Source organism: Podarcis erhardii (assembly GCF_964252035.2).
Source record: "Podarcis erhardii genome assembly, chromosome: 12".
In the NCBI taxonomy this organism is placed as follows: domain Eukaryota; kingdom Metazoa; phylum Chordata; class Lepidosauria; order Squamata; family Lacertidae; genus Podarcis; species Podarcis erhardii.
The window spans coordinates 4791847-4812806 of NC_138513.1; the positions used below are offsets into that span (position 1 = coordinate 4791847).

At 46.1% G+C, this 20960-nt stretch overlaps 1 long non-coding RNA gene across 1 annotated transcript; it reads right to left on the bottom strand.

Annotated features, from left to right (window-relative positions):
• Nucleotides 1–8272: 8272 nt before the first annotated feature.
• LOC309326081 lies at nt 8273–18789 on the bottom strand. Its single transcript, XR_014150119.1, has 2 exons — nt 18072–18789; nt 8273–8602 (listed from the first exon to the last, which is right to left on the bottom strand). It is a non-coding gene; the product is annotated as an uncharacterized lncRNA (long non-coding RNA).
• Between the last annotated feature and the right edge of the window lie 2171 nt (nt 18790–20960).

The window sequence follows — 20960 nt, forward strand, 5'->3', positions numbered from 1 at the left end:
TCTTGAACTGTGGTGCCCAGAACTGGACACAGTACTCCAGGTGAGGTCTGACCAGAGCAGAATACAGTGGCACTATTACTTCTCTTGACCTAGATGATATACTCCTATTGATGCAGCCCAGTATTGCATTGGCTTTTTTAGCTGCTGCGTCACACTGTTGGTTCATGTCAAGTTTGTGGTCAACCACGACTCCCAGATCCTTTTCACATGCTCTAGTTATCTCCCACTTGGACTACTGCAATGCGCTCTACGTGGGGCTACCTTTGAAGGTAACTCGGAAACTACAACTAATCCATAATGCGGCAGCTAGACTGGTGACTGGGGGTGGCCGCCGAGACCACATAACACCGGTCTTGAAAGACCTACATTGGCTCCCAGTACGTTTCCGAGCACAATTCAGAGTGCTGGTGTTGACCTTTAAAGCCCTAAACGGCCTCGGTCCAGTATATCTGAAGGAGCGTCTCCTCCCCCATCGTTCTGCCCGGACACTGAGGTCCAGCACCAAGGGCCTTCTGGCGATTCCCTCACTGTGTGAAGCAAAGCTACAGGGAACCAGGCAGAGGGCCTTCTCGGTGCTGGTGCCCGCCCTGTGGAACACCCTCCCATCAGATGTCAAAGTGATAAACAACTACCTGACATTCAGAAGACAACTTAAGGCAGCCCTGTTCAGGTAGGTTTTTAATGTGTGATATTTTAGTGTATTTTTGGTTTCTATGGAAGCCGCCCAGAGTGGCTGGGGAAACCCAGCCAGATGGGCGGGGTACAAATAATAAATTATTATTGTTGTTGTTGTTGTTGTTGTTGTTGTTGTTGTTGTTGTTGTTATTGATGGCTTTAAAAGGGGTTAGATAAATTCATGGAGGAGAGGGATACTAGCCAGGATGGTTCGACTCTGGCTCCACAACTGGAGGCAGCAGTGCTTCTGAATACCAGTTGCTGGAAGCCACTGGAATGGAGCGTTGTTCTTGTGCTCTGATCCTGCTCGCATGTTTCCCAGAAGAGGCATCTGCTTGGCCGCTGTGAAGGCAGAATGCTGGATGAGATGAGCCATTGGCTTGATCCAGCAGAATCTTCTTACGTTCTTACGACAACCTTTTGTGTCTTTCCTGTACTGGTTCCAGACTGGAGCATTTGCGTAACCTTGGGTGTCCTGGAAATGTCCTCCTCCTGAACTTCTCCTTGGCCCTGAGCTGGCTCCAGCTGAAAGATGGAGCAGTCCATGGTCCACCCGACTGATGCAACCTGGCAGCTGTTAGGAGGAAGGTCAACCCAGCCAGCCTTTCTGAACACAGGGAGAAGACTGCATGGAGATGTGTGTCTGCCAAGAGTCTATGCAAATGGGCTACTTCTGGATTCTCATCTCCTGCTTCCAATCAGCCTCCCTTTCCCCCTTTCACCAGCAGCACCATTTTGCTTTTCACATCATCTGCCAACGGAGGAGTGTCTAAATTCCATCTTCTTCTCACCTGATCTTGTTTCACATCTTGCTCCTTCTTTACCCCATTTGGAAATGTCACCGTCACGGTCAAAGGAGAATAAATGCATTTGACTGTTTGTGTTGGTCTTGATGCAAGAATGGAACCTGTTTGGCGAGGCGAACCTTGCAATCCCGTTGACCAGGGCAAGGAGAAGGCAAAGGGGGAGACCCAGAGCAAGAGGAGGGCAGAGGAACTGGCACAAGGTTGGCCTGGAATTTGGTCTGGAGAGTTCAATTTCTGTCGGATCCAAAGGAGGTCATTTAAAATGCTCCATTTGCTTCAAAGTAGATCCCCTGAGAGACCAGCAAATTGCTTTCCGTGCCAGTGGAAATATCCAATCGGGGAAAACAATCCGATACGCCAAAAAAAGGCCAAGTTGTGTTTGGATTTTCTCGGGCTTGTCATGTGTCTCTTCCTGCTTCTGGTTTTCCCCCCTCCCAGCTTATTCAAGAGTCTGGATCAATTTCAGTTTGAAGGTTTTACGGCTCATTACGAGTCTCTCTCTCCTGGCTTATGTTTTCCAAGGCAAACAGATACAGTGCAGATTTTTTTAAAAAAATTAAAATCTGTGACTTCCTTTTCCCACTTCTGGAGTCATGTGAGAACTTGGGATTCCTGGATTTCCCCTTAAGGTAAGCTTCATTGCACCTGGCTGCTCTCCCAGGTAAAACTGGGAAGGTAAAACTGGGAAGCCCTCTCTATCCAACTGGATGGGGGCAGCTGGCACTCAGTTCTTCTCTATACCATCTCTTAACAGTAGTCCACCTGGCTACCATTATGAAACTAAAGTATTGATTTCCCCTAGTTTTTCCTCTTCCCTCCTCCTCCCCTTTTCCTCATGTGGTGCACCCATTTGAATTGAATTATTAGATTGTATGTTTCGGGACGTGGGTGGCGCTGTGGGTTAAACCACAGAGCCTAAGACTTGCCGATCAGAAGGTCGGCAGTTCAAATCCCCATGACGGGGTGAGCTCCCATTACTCTGTTCCTGCTTCTGCCAACCTAGCAGTTCGAAAGCACCTCAAAGTGCAAGTAGATAAATAGGTACCGCTCCAGCGGGAAGGTAAACAACGTTTCCGTGCGCTGCTCTGGTTCGCCAGAAGCGGCTTAGTCATGCTGGCCACATGACCCAGAAGCTGTACGCCAGCTCCCTCGGCCAATAAAGCGAGATGAGCGCCGCAACCCCAGAGTCGGCCACGACTGGACCTAATGGTCAGGGGTCTCTTCACCTTTACCTTATGCTTCAGCACCACAGCAAAACAAACAAACAAAACCAGGCCCAGTGGTGGTGGGGAGAACACCAGAAGAAAAATCACAGGAACATTGGACGCTACCTTATAGTACCTTATGCTACCTTACCTCAAGACTGGAGTACTGCTATGTGTTCTTTGTGGGGCTTTCCCCCGAAGCTGCAGTTACTGCAAAATGCTGCAGTGTGATTGCTGACAGGTATGAGACTTTGTTCGCATATAATGCCTGCATTCAGAGATCTGCACGGATGGCCGACTTGCTAATGAGCCAGGTTTAAGATGTTACTGCTACTATATAAAGCCCTTAACAACTTGGCCTCAGATCACCGGTGTCGAAGCAACGATTCTTCAACATCAACTTCGTTGAACTGGTCATGTTGTGCGGATGCCTGATGATCGTCTTCCAAAGCAACTACTCTATTCTCAACTTAAAAATGGAAAGTGTAATGCTGGTGGTCAAGAAAAGAGGTTTAAAGACTGTCTCAAGGCAAATCTTAAAAAATGTAGTATAAACACCAACAATTGGGAAACACTGGCCTGCGAGCACTCCAGTTGGAGAACAGCCTTTACCAAAGGTGTCATGGGCTTTGAAGACAGTCAAACTCAGGACGCAAGGGAGAAAGGTGCTAAGAGGAAGGCACGCTTGGCAAACCCTCACCGTGATCAACTCCCGCCTGAAAACCAATGTCCCCACTGTGTAAGGACGTGTGGATCCAGAATTGGCCTCCACAGTCACTTATGGACTCACTGTTAAAACAGTGTTTTATGGAAGACAATTTTACTCGGCTACGAGGGATTGCCAAGGAACAATAACAACTTGGGACCAGTTTACCTTCAAGATCACCTTACCCCACGTGCCGACTTGACCACCTCATTTGCAAGAACTTGATTTCCTAGTGTGGCAACACTTACACATTGGAATTCCCTACCTATTGAGATCAATCAGGCATCTTCACCTTACTCTTTTCAGCACCCACTAAAAACAACAACATCAAATTACTCAGAAATGCATTTCAAATAAAAGGACACATTCTACTCATGTAAAAACACGCTGATTCACAGACCGTCTGCGGGCCGGATTGAGAAGGCGATTGGGCCGCATCCAGCCCCCGGGCCTTAGGTTGTCTACCCCTGGACTAGATGATCCCTTCCAACTCCATGATTCCATGAAATCTATGAAATCATACCTCTCCTTTTGACTTTGGTGGTCACGATCCGTTAAGACTTGCACCTTCGCCAAATGGGACTCCGTTGCTGCCTTCCAGCCCCTTTGTTGCCACTTCTATCCCAACCCCCCAACTCCGCAGGAATAGCAGGAGAGTTTTCAAACACATAAAAACTAAGTAAACCCTGCCTTGCTCCAAGAAGGCCAAGTAGGTTTTCAAACTTTCCACTTCTTCTGTTTACGTAAGATCTCCAGAGTCACCAGTGGATTTAAAAGATATATTAGAAGCATTTGTTTTAAGCTGGCTACCTGGAGAGACGACCATAACTGTTTTGCATGCTTGCTGTTATATATCTTCCTATAGACATAAAAATGGAAGGCTGTCATCATGCAGACCCCAGTGGAGCATCTGTAGTACGGCATCACTATCTGGGATTGCAACCCCCCCCCTCCTTATGTTGGGAGGGCAGGGGAAGGGAGCAAATTATATATATATATATATATATATAATTTTATTAATTTTCCAAAAATAACCAACATACAGTAACAGTATATATTCATGTTCAAATATTTAAAGAACCGACTTCCCCCTAAACTCTTCCTTGGTTACATTGTGCTTCTTCACACTGCATGTCCTCTGTAATCTGAGAGTCATTATTTTTACTTATTATCTTATTCATAATCACATTACAAGTACTTCAGAATCCTGCCAATGTATTGACATGTATACAATGCTATTGTATATGTGCAATAAAGTCCTTCCATTCTTCTTTAAATTCGTTGTCGTTTCTTCTTCTTGGTTTTAATGTTAGTTTATCCATTTCAGCATATTCCATTAATTTGACTTGCCAATCTTCTTTCGCTGGGACACCTGCTTCTTCCCAGTACTGAGCTAAGAATATTCGTGCTGCTGTTGTTGCATATTTAAATAAAACCTTTTTTTGCTCCTGGTACATCCCCTCCAATAATACCTTGTAGGAAGGCTTCTGGCTTTTTAAGCAAGGTAATTTTAAACATCTTCTTCATTTCATTATAAATCATTTCCCAATATTTCTTTGCAATTTTACAATTCCACCACAAACGAAAAAATGTCCCTTCTGCTGATTTCCAGCATCTACTTTCTTTACTTTTGTACATTTTTTGCTAATTTTAAAGGTAAAGGTAACGGTACCCCCTGACCATTAGGTCTAGTCGTGGACGACTCTGGGGTTGCGCGCTCATCTCGCTTTATTGGCCAAGGGAGCCGACGTACAGCTTCCAGGTCATGTGGCCAGCATGACTAAGCCGCTTCTGGTGAACCAGAGCAGCGCACGGAAATGCCGTTTACCTTCCCACCGGAGCGCTACCTATTTATCTACTTGCACTTTGACGTGCTTTCGAACTGCTAGGTGGGCAGGAGCAGGGACCGAGCAACGGGAGCTCACCCAGTTGCGGGGATTCGAGCCGCCGACCTTCTGATCGGCAAGTCCTAGGCTCTGTGGTTTAGACCACAGTGCCACCCGCATTCCTTTTGCTAATTTTACTGGAGTGAAATACCATCTATATATCATTTTCGTATAATTTTCCTTAATGCTGTAAATGTTAGTTCCGTGGGGAGCAGAGCAAAGGTTAACGCAGGTTGCTTAACAGCATAGTGCCCATAACATGGGAGCGAGAAGGGATGGACAATGACGGAGGGAATGGTGGTTTAAAACAGTGTTTCCCAAAATGGGCAATACCACCTGGGGTCTGTGTGCTGGAGTGATCTAGGGGGGCAGTAGGAACCTCGGGTACAATTGGTGGGGGCATTGAATAAAAATAAGGGGGTGGTGGAAGAAGGGGCGGAGCTTCATGCTCCGGCACCGGGAGGCAGAGCACAGGCGGGGGTGCGACCTGGGGGCATGGCGCCCAGCACGGGGGGGGGGGGCAGCCACAATGGCACCTAACCAGGACAGAGCTGTCAGAATCGATGCGCAACCCCAGCACTCCTCTTCCTGGGGGCGACCACCGAGACCACATAACACTGGTCTTGAAAGACCTACATTGGATCCCAGTACGTTTCTGAGCACAATTCAAAGTGTTGGTGCTGACCTTTAAAGCCCTAAACGGCCTCGGTCCAGTATACCTGAAGGAGCGTCTCCACCCCCATCGTTCTGCCCGGACACTGAGGTCCAGCTCTGAGGGCCTTCTGGCGGTTCCTTCCCTGTGAGAAGTGAGGTTACAGGGAACCAGGCAGAGGGCCTTCTCGGTGGTGGCGCCCACCCTGTGGAACACCCTCCTGTCAGATGTCAAGGAAATAAACAACTACCTGACATTTAGAAGACATCTGAAGGCAGCCCTGTTCGGGGAAGTTTTTAATGTGTGACATTTTGATGTATTTTTAATCTTTGTTGGAAGCCGCTCAGAGTGGCTGGGGAAACCCAGCCAGATGGGCGGGGTACAAATAATAAATGATTAGTATTACTACTATTCCTCCGCCAGTGGGTGGAAGCATAAAGAAAAAAATGAGAAGTCAGTTTTGAAAAACTGTTCGCACTTGTTTCATCTGTTGTGCAATGATGCTCACCACCAGATCAGGCGCTGTAGCAGGACACTGACAAAGCGGAAGTTTGAATGCAGCACATGTGGCGGACGTGTCACAAAATTAAGGGATTTGGAATGTTACAGTGGTACCTCTGGTTACGTACTTAATTCGTTCCGGAGGTCCGTTCTTAACCTGAAACTGTTCTTAACCTGAAACACCACTTTAGCTAATGGGGCCTTCTGCTGCTGCCGAACTGCCGCTGCGCAATTTCTGTTCTCATCCTGAAGCAAAGTTCTTAACCTGAGGTACTCTTTCTGGGTTAGCGGAGTCTGTAACCTGAAGCGTATGTAACCTGAAGTGTATGTAACCTGAGGTACCACTGTATTTACAATGAACTTAAAAGAATGTTTAAGGTATCCTTCTAGAAAAAAAATCGGAGGCTTTTCTCCAGGGGATACTCGGCCCAGATAGACCAAAAAAATGTGAGAGAAATATTTTTGTATGCTACAGTGGCCGGAAGAATACTAATTACCACTAATTAGAAAGGAGAAGCTGGAGTGGCAAACTAAGTCGTTAGAGCACAACGAGTTGGCAAGAATGACAGATAAATTGAGAGGTAATACAGACCAAGCATTTATTAGGAAACGGGATATGTAAAAAAAAACACCTTATTGAATATTGCGGCAATATGACGTCAGTGGCAAGACTTGGGTGACTTCTGTGTTAGGATGAACAGCGATGAGACATAATAACACTTATCGAAATTAATAAAAGGTAAATGAAGATTAATGGTGCGCTAGACAGATTACCGTACTTTTCGGACCATAACACGCAGTTCCCCCCCCTAAAAGATAAAGGGAAATGTGTGTGCGTGTTATGGAGCGAATGCAGGCGGGAGGAGCCGCTCTTGCTGGCTTTTCGGCAGCCTCTCCTCTCCTCCTCCGTCGCTGGGAGGGAAGCCGGCATAGCTGAGCGCATTCAGATTCTCAGTGTTTGCTGCTCTATGGCTCTCCCCTACACACATGTAAGCGGCTCTGCTTTCTTTACAATGAGCCGGAAGGAGGGACAAAGAGGGCATCCCCTTCCGTCCATCCCCCAGCACCTCACCGGTAAATTCAAACAAAGCGGCTTACAAGGCTCATGTCCCTGTGTCTCCTCCTCCTCTTTTTGCTCCCGTTCAAGGCAAGGCAGCTGCACAAATGTGAGTTCCCCCTCTCTCTTCCTTCCCTCCCTCCCTTCCTCTTCCAACTTCAAACAATATTGGGGGGCAGCCAGGTAAGCCCCACCTCACATACCACAATGGGGGGTGGGGGATGACTCCCTCAAATATTTAATGGGGGGTGAAGGCACCTTGGCCCATAGGAGTTGGCTGCTTTGCCTAGGACAAATGTGAGCTCTCCCTCCCTCTTCCAACTTCAATAAAATATCGGGGGGGGGGCAGGTACAGGTAAGCCCCATCTCACAGACTGCAATGATCTCAAGACAAAGTGCATGCACACTGGTACCTTATATGAATGGCAATGCCCATCGGCATGGGGGGAGGATGACTCCCTCAAATATTCACAGAAGACTAGAAGAGTACTCGAACCTAAAATTCTCTCTTCATTTGTTAATGACAGTGATGATGGTTCTTAATGCCACTGTTGACTGCTGTTCACTTAACATGGTTGTGATATGATTCTGATATACCGGTTGTTTATTAAATAGTTTAGTACAACATTTGATTCAGAATATTTTTTTCCTTGTTTTCCTCCTCTAAAAACTACGTGCGTGTTATGGTCAGGTGCGTGTTATAGAGCGAAAAATACGGGAAATGGTAAATACACAATGAGGTGACTGGAAGTTGTTAGAAATTTAAGAAGAATGTAGAGAGATATGATATAACAGTTTCATTTATTTTTCTTTATTAATTCTTATGTTTGTTACTTTTTTTTAACCTTAATAAAGCACTTTTTTAAAAAGGCAATGTCTCCCCTGGATCCGGTGGTTGTGCTGGAGTGGAGAGTTTTTCCTGTAATTGCGTGAACCCATTTTGATAGAATTAGCAACAAACGAAGAATCGAAATTTCAATTCAAAGATGGCTACCAACAGTTCTGGCGGCAAAAGCGGATACCTGCACTTTATTCTGGATTGTGGGGTTTTTAATTGCATTTCCTTCATCATCTTTAGTGGAACGTGGTTTCGGTGCGGCCACAAATCTGTCAACTGAAGAAAAGAATTAAAAACCATGGCAGAAGTTTGACCAAAGCAGTGATTGAACTGAGAGGAAAATGGCAGTTTTAAACAACGCAGAAGTTTGAGCGAAGTACCTTCATACAAGGGAATATCTGAGAGCTCTGCATCCTTTGTCTCTCTCACATGAAGCAGCTGAGGAATGGGAGGTGTTTGAGTAGACTGAGAAGGGAGAAACACTGAGAGGAAAAAAGTAGATGTTTTAAACAGCAGATGTTTGAGTAAAGCAGGGATGGAGAGACACAGAGGGAAATGGTGGTTTTAAACAATGGAAATTTGAGTAAAGCAGAGGTTTGAATAGAGGAAGCAGGGGGTGGCACTGAGGGGCGGGAGCGATGGTTTAAAACAAAGTTTGAGGACAGTGAGAAAAAAGTTTGGAAATACTGTGTTGCGCCATTGTTTTATGTTAGCTTGTGTGTAAGAGAATGCACAGAAATGAAATTCTGAAATAATTTCTCACTTATTTGTGGAACGACATCATTAAGATATGAGATGATATTAGGGGCAGAGCGAGCAACTGAATAGCTCAGTGCCAGATTTACGTATAAGCTAAGCAAGCTATAGCTTAGGGCCCCACTATCTTGGCCCCTCTAAAAGAAATTAAGGGAAACACCCCCCCCCCGGATGTACATTTCCAAAATATAAGATACAAAACAAATAAAATAAAACCTGCATACAGAAACAGTGTTTTGTGTTGTGTAGGCTCCTGTGATGTAAGTCAGGGGCCCCACCTGCTAGCCTGCTCCCTCAAATATCACTGCTTTGCTCATTTCTATATATAGGGTGCCTACATTCTGCTGTTTGTAGTTATTAGTAGTTTGCATCATATATTTACATCTATTATTATTTCATATTATAGCAAGTTCCTAGAGACTAGATTATGAGTCTTTGTAACTTATATTTCTAAAGGAACTTTTGCTATTGCCAAATGCCAATGTGTTTGTATTAAGTTCGTTATGAATAAAAAAATCATTTTAAGTTAGAGCTTAATAAAAGTATATCAATAATTATTAATATACTTCTTAATTTTATTTCAGTTCAACAATTATTTTGCAATTATGTGCAAATGGCTTGAGATACCTATGAGGTCCATAAATTACCGTATAGCATATATTCAACACAATTTGTTGTTGACAAAGGACAGCTGGACATATAAAGGGCCCCATTTCCTTCAGTAGCTTAGGGCCTCATCAAACCTAAATCTGGCCCTGGAGTAGCTCAAGGACAGGCATTCATGAGCTCTTAACCTACAACTAAAAGGCCCATGCTCTTTGTAGGTACTAATATGGTGGTCGAATCACTGGGGTGGCGCCTTGTCAGACAAGCTTAAAACCTCTGGGATGCACATCAGGTCACCCTTTGAGGCAAGTCTTGCTATTTTCCAAAGAGAGCATGGCAGTAGCTGAGGTCGAGAGCTGAATCTGTAGCTTCGTTGTGCAGAAACCTTTATGCGCAATTGAAATCCCACTCAAAGCCTTCATGCAAGGCTTCCTTGGCGTGAAATTCACCCAGGGAGAACAGCTCCCGGGGCTTCTTGGTGGCGTCCCAGATTCATACGGTGTTTGGACAGAGCACATAAACATGTGTTTCCCTCGAGTGCCGTTTGCGTCGATATTAAACTCTCAGGGTGGCAGAGATCCCCTCCCGAAAGGATGCTGAGTTCACCTCGGAGGGGTTACGCGCAATCTGGCAGACGCCATCCATCACCACCTGTTAGCCTTTGGTAACCCTCGGGAGCACAGCTGTATAAAATGTACAGTGTGGTCGGCAGCCAATGGAGTGAGCCGGCCCAACATACGGTATGTGAGCAACTTGTAACTATTAGTCTTGGAAGCTACGCCTGCTTTTCGCCCAGACTATGAGGGCATCAGAAGGTTTGAGCTGAGCTCCTAGCTTCATACACACCCCAGGGCTTGCTAGCTTCATCCTCTGTGTGTTCATCAGCATGGCTGCCCAAGACTTCTCAGGCTATGGCAAGCGACATAAGTTTGGCATGGGTTTATTAACATTGTTCCCTCTGATCCACTTGGAGAGCCTGTGTGGTGTAGCGGTTAGCAGGCTGGACCCCTGACCGAATCATGGCCGATTCTGGGGTTGCGGCACTCATCTCGCTTCCTTGGCCGAGGGAGCCGGCGTACAGCTTCCTGGTCATGTGGCCAGCATGACTAAGCCGCTTCTGGAGAATCAGAGCAGCGCATGGAAATGCTGACCTGCGAAACCAGGGTTCAAACCCCCACTCAGCCATGAAGCTGAAATGATGAAGAAAGAATAAGAATAATAATTTTTATTTTGTATATTGTGATCTTTTTATGTGAACCTCCCTGAGGCCTCCGGGTATAGGGCGGTATATAAATTCAAATCATCATCATCTCACTGAGTGATTTTGGGACGGTAACTGCCTCTCAGCCTAAGGGATTAAATTAGTGATTGCAGGAATTAAATTAGGAGGGGGAGAATTATTTTATTTACCTGTGAGATTTTTATTCTAAGCTAAGCCAAGTATGAATAATTCTCCAAAATTACAGACAACCAGTGATATGAGGATTAAAGATTCACATGGAGTTAGTTGGAAGTCAGTTTCCTTTTTCCTCCCCCCCCTTCTATTTTGGTGTTGTATTTTTGTTCTTTCCCCCCCTTTTTGGGGAGTATATGTTTTGTATTTTTGGTTGCAGATCAGGTTATTATGTTTACATCCTTGTAATTTTGTTTTTGCGTTTTCTTCTGTTCGTATTTTTTTGGTTCGTTTGGTTCAATGCTTGTTTGTGTGATGTATAAGTATAAATAAATAAAATTATGAATGAAAGAACAAATGAATTACGAGGGGGAGAGCCATGTACTTCACCTTGAGCTCATTGGAGGAAAAGGTGAGATACAAATGCAATGAACAAATAAATTGAGACCAGGAGTGGATGCCTTTAGAACAGTATTATACATATTCATGGTGGGGAAGGCTATCTTCTACTAAGCATGGTAAGGTAAAGGTAAAGGGACCCCTTACCATTAGGTCCAGTCGTGGCCAACTCTGGGATTGCGGCGCTCATCTCGCTTTATTGGCCAAGGGAGCCAGTGTACAGCTCATGTGGCCATGTGGCCAACATGACTAAGCCGCTTCTGGCGAACCAGAGCAGCACACGGAAACGCCATTTACCTTCCTGCCGGAGTGGTACCTATTTATCTACTTGCACTTTGATGTGCTTTTGAACTGCTAGGTTGGCAGGAGCAGGGACCGAGCAATGGGAGCTCACCCTGTCGCAGGGATTCGAACCGCCGACCTTCTGATCGGCAAGTCCTAGGCTCTGTGGTTTAAACCACAGCGTCACCAGCATGGTAGCTATATTCTATTTCCCGTCAGAGGTACCAACCTGAATTATTTTTGGGGGGTGGGCAAATAATCCCCACCCCACATAATCAATCACAAGATGTGGTGCACACAAACCATTTGAATGTCAACGTCCTTCAACTTTGGAGGCTCCCAGTCCCTCAAATATTTCATTTGAAGAACCCTCAGCCCCTAGAAGTAGACTCCTATGCTTCCAGAGAGGGAGGCGGTATGTCTCTGAATGCCAGTCGCTGGGAATATTGGGAGAGGAGAATGTTTTCACACACAGGTCCTTCTGGTGGGTTTCCCATAAAGGGCATTTGGTTGGCTACTGGGTGAACAGATGGCCATTTATGAGATCTCCACACCTCCAGATTAGAAGTTCTCAGCTCATTTTTTCCTGAGTCTCTCTAAAGCAGGGGTCAGCAAACTTTTTCAGCAGGGGGCCGGTCCACTGTCCCTCAGACCTTGTGGGGGGCCAGACTATCTTTTGAAAAAAAATAAAAATGAATGAATTCCTGTGCCCCACAAATAACCCAGAGATGCCTTTTAAATAACAGCACACATTCTACTCATGTAAAAACACGCTGATTCCCGGGTCGTCCGTGGGCCAGATTTAGAAGGTGATTGGGCTGGATCCAGCCCCCGGGCCTTAGTTTGCCTACTCATGCTCTAAAGGGTCTAGAAATGTTGCTACCCCATCTCCTTTTTCTTTCCACCCCCAAAAGAAGCTAGGCTCTCCTCTCTCAGAATTTGCCCTGGAACACCTTTCAGACTTCTGCCTAGGGAATTATGTACCTGGTAGCTCTGAACAAAATCCAAGCTGGAGGAAAGGGCAGGGGCTGGATCAAGCTCACCTTGGTCTGTGGTTGAGTTTAACAAGCCCTTGAAGTTCATTCCTGAGTCTAGTTGACTCAAGAGTCCCAGTGTCCAAGAGCCAGAAAAACTTTCTAGGAACCAGACTGGAGGGAAGCAGAAGAACTTGCATAGGCCACTGAGAGGAGCCACCCTGTCTGGTTGTTGTCTGGATGAACTTCATGCCCATTCCTACCTACCAACCAACCAACCAAGCATTTTATCTCCAGAATCAATTCAAAACCACTGAATCGATTTTTAAAAAAATTACCGTAAATGCAGCCTTGTATCACAGAAATGAAGAGTTAGAAGGGACCCTGAGTGACGTCTAGTCCAGGCACCCCCAAACATGGCCCTCCAGCTGTTTGGGGACTACAATTCCTATCATCCCTGACCACTGGTCCTGTTAGATAGGGATGATGGGAGTTGTAGTCCCAAAACAGCTAGAGGGCTGAGTTTGGGGGTGCCTGGTCTAGTCCAAACCCCTGCAATGCAGGAATCCCAGCTGAGGAAATCCCTGCAGGTGGAGACCCAACCTCTGCTTAAAAACCTCCAATGGTCCACCACCTTCTGAGGTCTAAAACCTCAGCTCCAAAGCAAATTCAATGTGGTGCTCTCTCACTCTCCCTTCTCGTTTAAATTTTTTTGGTTCTGTGGGCAGGATGCAAACAAGGCCGGATTTAGGTTTGATGTGGCCCTAAGCCAGGCATAGGCAAACTCGGCCCTCCAGATGTTTTGGGACTACAACTCCCATCATCCCTAGCTAATAGGACCAGTGGTCAGGGATGGTGGGAATTGTAATCCCAAAACATCTAGAGGGCCGAGTTTCACTACGCCTGCCCTAAGCAACTGAAGGTACTGGGGCCCTTTATATATCCAGCTGTCCTTTGTCAACAACAAATTGTCACTGTTTTTGTGTGTTTAATATATGCTGTATGGTAATTTATAGACCTAACAGGTATCTAAAACCATTTGCACATGCATAATGTAGGCACCCTATATATAGAAAGGAGCAAACCAGTGATATTTAAGGGAGTAGGCTAGCAGGCCTTACATCATAGGAGCCTACACAACACAAAACACTGTTGCTGTATGTAGGGTTTTTTGTTTTGTTTTTTATATTATATTTTGGAAATGTACATCCAGGTTTTTTTTCCTTTAAATTTTTTTGGGACCCCCAAGAGAGTGGGGCCCTAAGCTATAGCTTGTTTAAAGGTAAAGGTAAAGGTAAAGGTAAAGGTAAATGGACCCCTGACCATTAGGTTCAGTCGCAGATGACTAAGGGGTTGCGGCACTCATCTCACTTTATTGGCCGAGGGATCCGGCGTACAGCTTCCGGGTCATGTGGACAGCATGACTAAGCCGTTTCTGGCGAACCAGAGCAGCACATGGAAATGCCGTTTACCTTCCTGCCAGAGAGGTACCTATTTATCTACTTGAACTTTGACGTGCTTTCGAACTGCTAGGTTGGCAGGAGCAGGGACCGAACAATGGGAGCTCACCCTGTTGTGGGGATTCAAACCACCGACCTTCTGATTGGCAAGTCCTAGGCTCTGTGGTTTAACCCACAGCACCACCCACGAGCATATACGTAAATCCGGCACTGAATGTAAAGCATGTTGCTGGCAGGCTCAGCGAATAGCCACCCCATTGTTTAGACCTCCTTATGAATTTGTTGCTCCTGCCCTCAAGACTCTTGTTCTTCTCACCACCTCTGCCTATGCCCTGCAGGCCACTTTACACCACCTCAGATGACCGCCGGCTTTGCGCATGAGCCAAGAATCGGGGTGGCTTCCAACCCACCTTAAACTGCTGCTGGCTCCTGACCTCTGAGAGCCCTTTCCTTGCAAGGTTCCCGTTGCAAAATTCGTAGCCGTTGAGTCACCTCAGTGAGCTCACCTCTCCATGTGGACTTGGTGCGACAGCATCACAATGGCATTCCCGTGCCTTCGAAGGTGGAAAAAATGTCAGAGAGGCCAAGGACTCTCAGGAACTCAGCCTTGAATGTATTCCATGGAAGTAGTGCCAAAAACAGAGAAAGAAATTCTTCATGGTGGCTCATGGGTTTCCTGAAAGAGAAGCTTGATTCTGAACCAGGTGAAATTTCGGTCTGATTCAATAAGCGAATTCTCATGGAGCTGAGATTTCACTTGAAGTTTCATTGAGTAGTTGTGATGGCCCATAGCAGTCAATAGCCCTACAATAGCTGTGTTCTACCTCCACTGTTGGGACGTGGGTGGTGCTGTGGGTTAAACCACAGAGCCTAGGGCTTGCCGATCAGAAGGTTGGCGGTTCGAATCCCTGCGAAGGGGTGAGCTCCCGTTCCTCAGTCCCTGCTCCTGCCTACCTAGCAGTTCAAAAACACGTCAAAGTGCAAGTAGATAAATAGGTACCGCTCCAGAGGGAAGGTAAACGGCGTTTCCGTGCGCTGCTCTGGTTCTCCAGAAGCAGCTTAGTCATGCAGGCCACATGACCCGGAAGTTGTACGCCAGCTCCCTCGGCCAATAAAGCGAGATGAGTGCCGCAACCCCTTAGTCGTCCGCGACTGGACCTAATGGTCAGGGATCCCTTTACCTTTACCTTTACCTCCACTGTTGGAGACACTATGCTTCTGAATACCAGTGGGGGAGAGCACTGTAAATAAATAAATAAATAAATAAATAAACAAACAAATAAATAATTTTTTTAATTTATACCCCGCCCTTCCCAGTTCAAAAACCAGGCTCAGGGCGGCTAACAACAAATTTAAAAGACTTAATTATAAAAGCAGCATAAAATACAGTATAAAAACATGAATGACAATAAAACTCAAAAATAAAAAATCAATTAGATAATCCCCAGGGCTAGCTGGCTGAATTGGTCCTACTTGGGCCAGCGAGGAGACCAGGGGAGAATTAGCTGTGGGGTTTCAGAGCGGGTGATCTTCGTAAAAGGGGAGGGGGAGGGAAGAGAAGGGAAATAAAAGATCAAGCTGAATTCAAATTAAAGGCCAGGGGGAATAGCTCTGTCTTACAGGCCCAATGGAAGGAGGTTAAATCCTGAAGGGTCCTAGTCTCATGGGACAGAGCATTCCACCAGGTCAGAGCCATCACTGAAAACGCCCTGGCCCTGGTGGAGGATAGTCTGACTTTTTTAGGGCCCAGGACCTCTAAACTATGGTTATTCATGGACCTTAAGGTCCTCTGTGGGGCAGACCAGGAGAGGTGGTCCCATAAATACAAGGACTCTAAGCTGTTGTGCTCATGTCCTGCATGTGCGTTTCCCATTGGGGCATCTGGTTGGCCAATTATGAGAACCAGATGCTTGACACCACTGGCTTTGGTTTGATCCAGCAGCTGGTTTCGTCTTATCAACCCATTTTTGCTTAAGAGCATCTAGTTGTGAAGATCCTGGTCTCACTAAGATTGCAAATGTGTGTCTTCCACTCGCTCCAGATAGTAGGACCTAAACCAATGGATTCTAACTGTAAGAAAGGAGATTCCCATTAAACATCAGGAAGAACTTTCTAATGCTAAGTTGGTCAAGAGTGGAATGGACTTTCTTAGAAGGTCATGGAGGGGAGGAGAGAGACTTCATCAGGCAAGGCCTCCTTCTACCTGCCTTGCCCCACCCTCCGGCCCTAGAAGTCCTCATAAGTCTTGTGAAGAACTGTGAGGGGAGAGACATCGTCAGGCAAGGCCTTCTTCCACTTGCCTTGCTCCATCCTCTAGTCTCTGCTTCTCAGTTTGTATTGTATTATTTTATGTACTGTGGCTTGCCGTTGTTTTGTTGATTATAGTTTAGAAATTATTTACAGTACAGTGGACGCTCGGGTTGCAAACGTGATCTCTGCGGGATGCACGTTCGCAATCCACAGCATCCGCAATCCGCAGTGGTGCGTCTACACGCGTGCAGGTTGCAATTCGGTGCTTCTGCGCACGCGCAAAGCATGATTTAGCGCTTCTGCACATGCACGACCGCCGAAACCCGGAAGTAACCCGTTCCAGTACTTCTGGTTTTCAGCGGTCCGCAATCAGAAAAAAATGCAACCTGAAATGTAACACGAGGTATGACTGTAGATTGTTATAAGATGTACATTTTTTGTTTCTTCAGCTTGTAAACCACCTTGAGTATTGTAAGATAGAAAGACGGTGTACAAATGAAAAATGATGATGATGATGATGATGGAGGTTTTGAAGCAGAAGCTGGGTGTTCATCTGCCAGGGATTGTTGAGCTGTGATTCTTACATTGCAGGGGGTGGAACTAGATGAACTTTCCAGCTCTACTATTCTATGATTCTGACAGTTGCGTGGCTACTGTACAAAGGCAAGAGGCATAGCTGTTGCACACAGCAAGCACCTGCATGCTCTAAAATCTCACAAGGCGCAAGAGTCTCTGGAATGAGCTGGCCTTGCCACATCTTTACAAGCTTGGAAGGGAGGTATGCCAACTTGTTGGGACGTCTCTGTCGCTTCCGTGCCGTTCTGAATCAGTCTTTGCCCTGATCTCAGACTCCTTAAATCAGCCTTTCTCAACCTGTGGGTCCCCAGATGTTGTCGAACTACAACTCCCATCACCCCTAGCTAGCAAGGCCAGAGCTCGGGGATGATGGGAGCTGTAGTCCAACAACATCTGGGGGCCCACAGGTTGAGAACCGCTGCCTTAAATGGAGACAGCCGTTTCTAGCCTCATCTTTCCTGCCACCTACCCTGAGCGTAGTGGCTGCTGCAACTCCTCACCTGTTGCTGAGCCTGTAAATCTCTGCCTCGATAAAGATCTCTTCCTTATTCTTGTGGTTTGGGTGGGAGCCAAGACACTGGCTGTCAGCGACTTCCCCCAAATTTCAGAAGGGAGACATTCCCAACCTTACCTGGAGATTCCGGGGATTGAACCTGGAACCTTCTTCATTCAAGGCAGATGTTCTGCCCCTGAGCTACGGACCTTTCCCTAGCAACCTGTTGAGCTTCCAGGGTGATAGCCCTGATCAATTGTGGCAGTTCTTAATCTCTCAGCCTGGCCTTTTGAGAAGCCATCCCAGTGCTGAGCAACAGAGGCTTCCTGCTCTGTTGAAAGTCTCTCTCTCTCTTTCTCTCTCTGTCATACACATTAAAAGAAATGATAATCATAACTTCTGGCTTGCCCTGCATGGAAAAAAAAAAAAAAACCCTTCACGATCCTACAGCTGTTCTCACTCTGGCATTTATAATTTTATTACTCAAATATGAGCTTTTGTTCGCCGTCCAAGCGTAATGAAAACATAATATTTCAATATAAAAATCCCCATTTACCTTTCAAGCCGCTTTCCTGTCCAACAACGTTCCCTAGCAATTTGTGTCCAAGCTGGGTCTCTCTCCCATTATTCATGCCTTCCCTGGGCTCGTTCACATTAATAGGTGCTAATTCTCCCTCTGTGACATCATCAGGGGTTCCCACAGCAACCAGCTGTGATGTCACAAACACAAGACAATGGCCCCTGGTGAAGAAGGGCAAGCCTGTGGGGAGAATGAGTAATGATGCAGCAGCTGGAACAGCCCATCAGCAAAAATATCTCTGGGCCCAAAAGCATACCCACAAGTTGACGTCATGTGATCGTTTCTCAGCAGGCAAAGCCTGGGGCTGGCTGGCTGGATGGGGTGTAGACTTAATGCTGTTGCATTGGGGATTTGCTGGTGAATAATACGATGTTTGGTGATGATCATTTCATCAGGCTACATCCTCATGGCTGTGGTCTCAGCACGCCTCTCAATACCCATTACGGGGAACTGCAGGTGGGTAGAAGGTTTCTCAGCTCTGGTTCTGCTTGTGGACCTCCCACAAGCTTCCGGCCAGCCGCTATGAGGATATTATGCTGGATTAGATGGGCCTGTAGTGGTGGCTCTTGGTGCACTAACTCCAGCCTCAGTCCACTCCTCGTGAAAGTCCCCAACACGTTTGAATGGTCTTTTCCTGACAATCCTCTCAGGCTGCGGTCATCCCTGCTGCTTGTGCACCTTTTTCTTCCACGCTTTCCCCTCCCACATAACTTTCCATTAATGTGCTTCGTTACTGCTTGCCTTGTATCACTGTGCCATTGAGAGTGTGCTCACTTATGGCTTATGTGTGTGGTACAGAAGCTGTACTACCCAGGACAGGATGGGGTTGTGCAGAGTTGTGAAGGCAGCAGAGAGCATTGTTGGCTGCCCACTCTCCACCTTAGAGCAGATTTATGCCACAAGGTGCCATAGGAAGGCACTGGACATAGTAAAAGATCCATGACATCCTGGTCACTGTCTCTTCGAGCTCCTGCCTTCGGGACGGAGATACAGGACGGTGAAGACAAGAATGAGCCGTCTCAAGAACAGCTTCTTCTCCAGAGCGATCTCGGCCCTGAATGGGAAACCTGGACTTTGAAAGTCATCTAATCTTCCTTGCTGTATTATACTGTATTGTTTTAATTAGTGTTTTTATAGTTGTTCTGATTTTGTGTGGAGTGCCCTACCTGGGTGGATGGAGCAGCCAAGTAAATTTCGTTGTCCCTGAGAGGGGGCAATGACAATAAAGATATTATTATTATTATTACAGCACTTTGGAAACATCCAACTTCTTCTGCATTTACCTTTTGAGGCTTTCCCTCCTTATGGAGGGTCTCAATGATGGCTTTCTGCACAACTGTCAGGTCAGCAGCCTTCCCCGTAATTGTGCTTCCTACTGAACCAGACTGAGAGACCATTTAAAGGCTTAGGAACCCATTGCAGGTGTTATGGATTGAACAGCTACTGCACCTTTTCACAATATTCTAATTTTCTGAGATTGTTAATTTGGGTTTTTCAACAACTGTACGCCATAATCATCACAATTATAACAAATAAAGGCTTGACATATCTCGCTTTGCATGTCATGAGTCTATCTCATATATAGTTTTACCATCTAAGTTGAATTACTGAAATAAATGAACTTTTCCATGGTATTCTAATTTTCCGAGTTTCACCTGTATTCTCCTTCATCAACACAGATTGAAATTAGTGATGGCCACCGATTTGGCTACACACCAAGTAATGCTTTCCAAACACCAGTTGCTTGAAACTGCAAGAGGGGAGAAGGTTCTTGTGCTCAGGACCTGCTTGTGGGTTGCCTGGATTAGATGGGTCATTGGCCTGATCCTGTGGGCTCTTCTTCCATTCTTAAGCAGCAGCGGTAGGAATGTAAAATTGAAATTGAAATACTTTATTGACACTTGTACAACTTGTATACAGTGAGATTACACGAGCACCCCCCCACTCAGCTCTCTTAGTCTTAATCCCCCTCGTTTACTGACACCCACCCACCAAACCCCAAAGTCAGTTGCCCTGTTGTTATCTTTTCATTCAGCAGCCTAACAGCCCACGGATAGAAGCCATTCTTTACCCTGTTGGTGAGACTAATCCTGCTTCTATATCTTCTGCCTGAGGGCAGGAGATCAAGAAAGTGCCGGCCAGGGTGTGAATCATCCCTGAGAATTTTCCTCACTCTCCTGAGGCAACGTTCTTCCACTGTTTCATCCAGCGGATTCACGGGACAGCCCATAATATCTTGTGCTGTATTCACCACGCTCTGTAGGCACTTCCTATCAGTTGATGTCAAACCAGTGTACCACACCGTGAGGCAGTGTGAAAAGACACTCTCTATTGTTGACCGGTAGAAGGAGATCATTAAATGTTGATTGACATCGTTCTTTCGCAAGACCCTGAGGAAATGGCGTCTCTGTTGGGCTTTCTTAACCACTTGGGTTGTATTGATTTTCCAAGTAAGGTCTTGGAGATGGCATAAAGAATAATGCATATACAACCTTAGACTTTAGACGGCGTCTAAAGTATTCAGTCAGAAATCACTGGGAGTCACTTCCGGCCCCTCTCAGGTGGGCTCCATTGCCATTCTAAGAGAACAAGAGAGGTGTTCATGGTGAGTTCTGGCACTTATTTTTCGAGAAAAATAGCACTTCTACTAATCTTATTTCCCCCTAATCCTACTTAGGTGATCATTGTGCATTATCCCACTGATTTCAAAATCTGGTGCGCCAGTCCAGCTGCACTGGAGGGCAGGGACCACCTGCTATTTCTGCTAGATTTCGGCTCCCCCAAAACTGCCCTGATGGTGTGTCTGCTCTAGGACACTCCTGAGACTCCTCTGCAACAAAAGAGGCTGCCTTGCAAACACTAGGT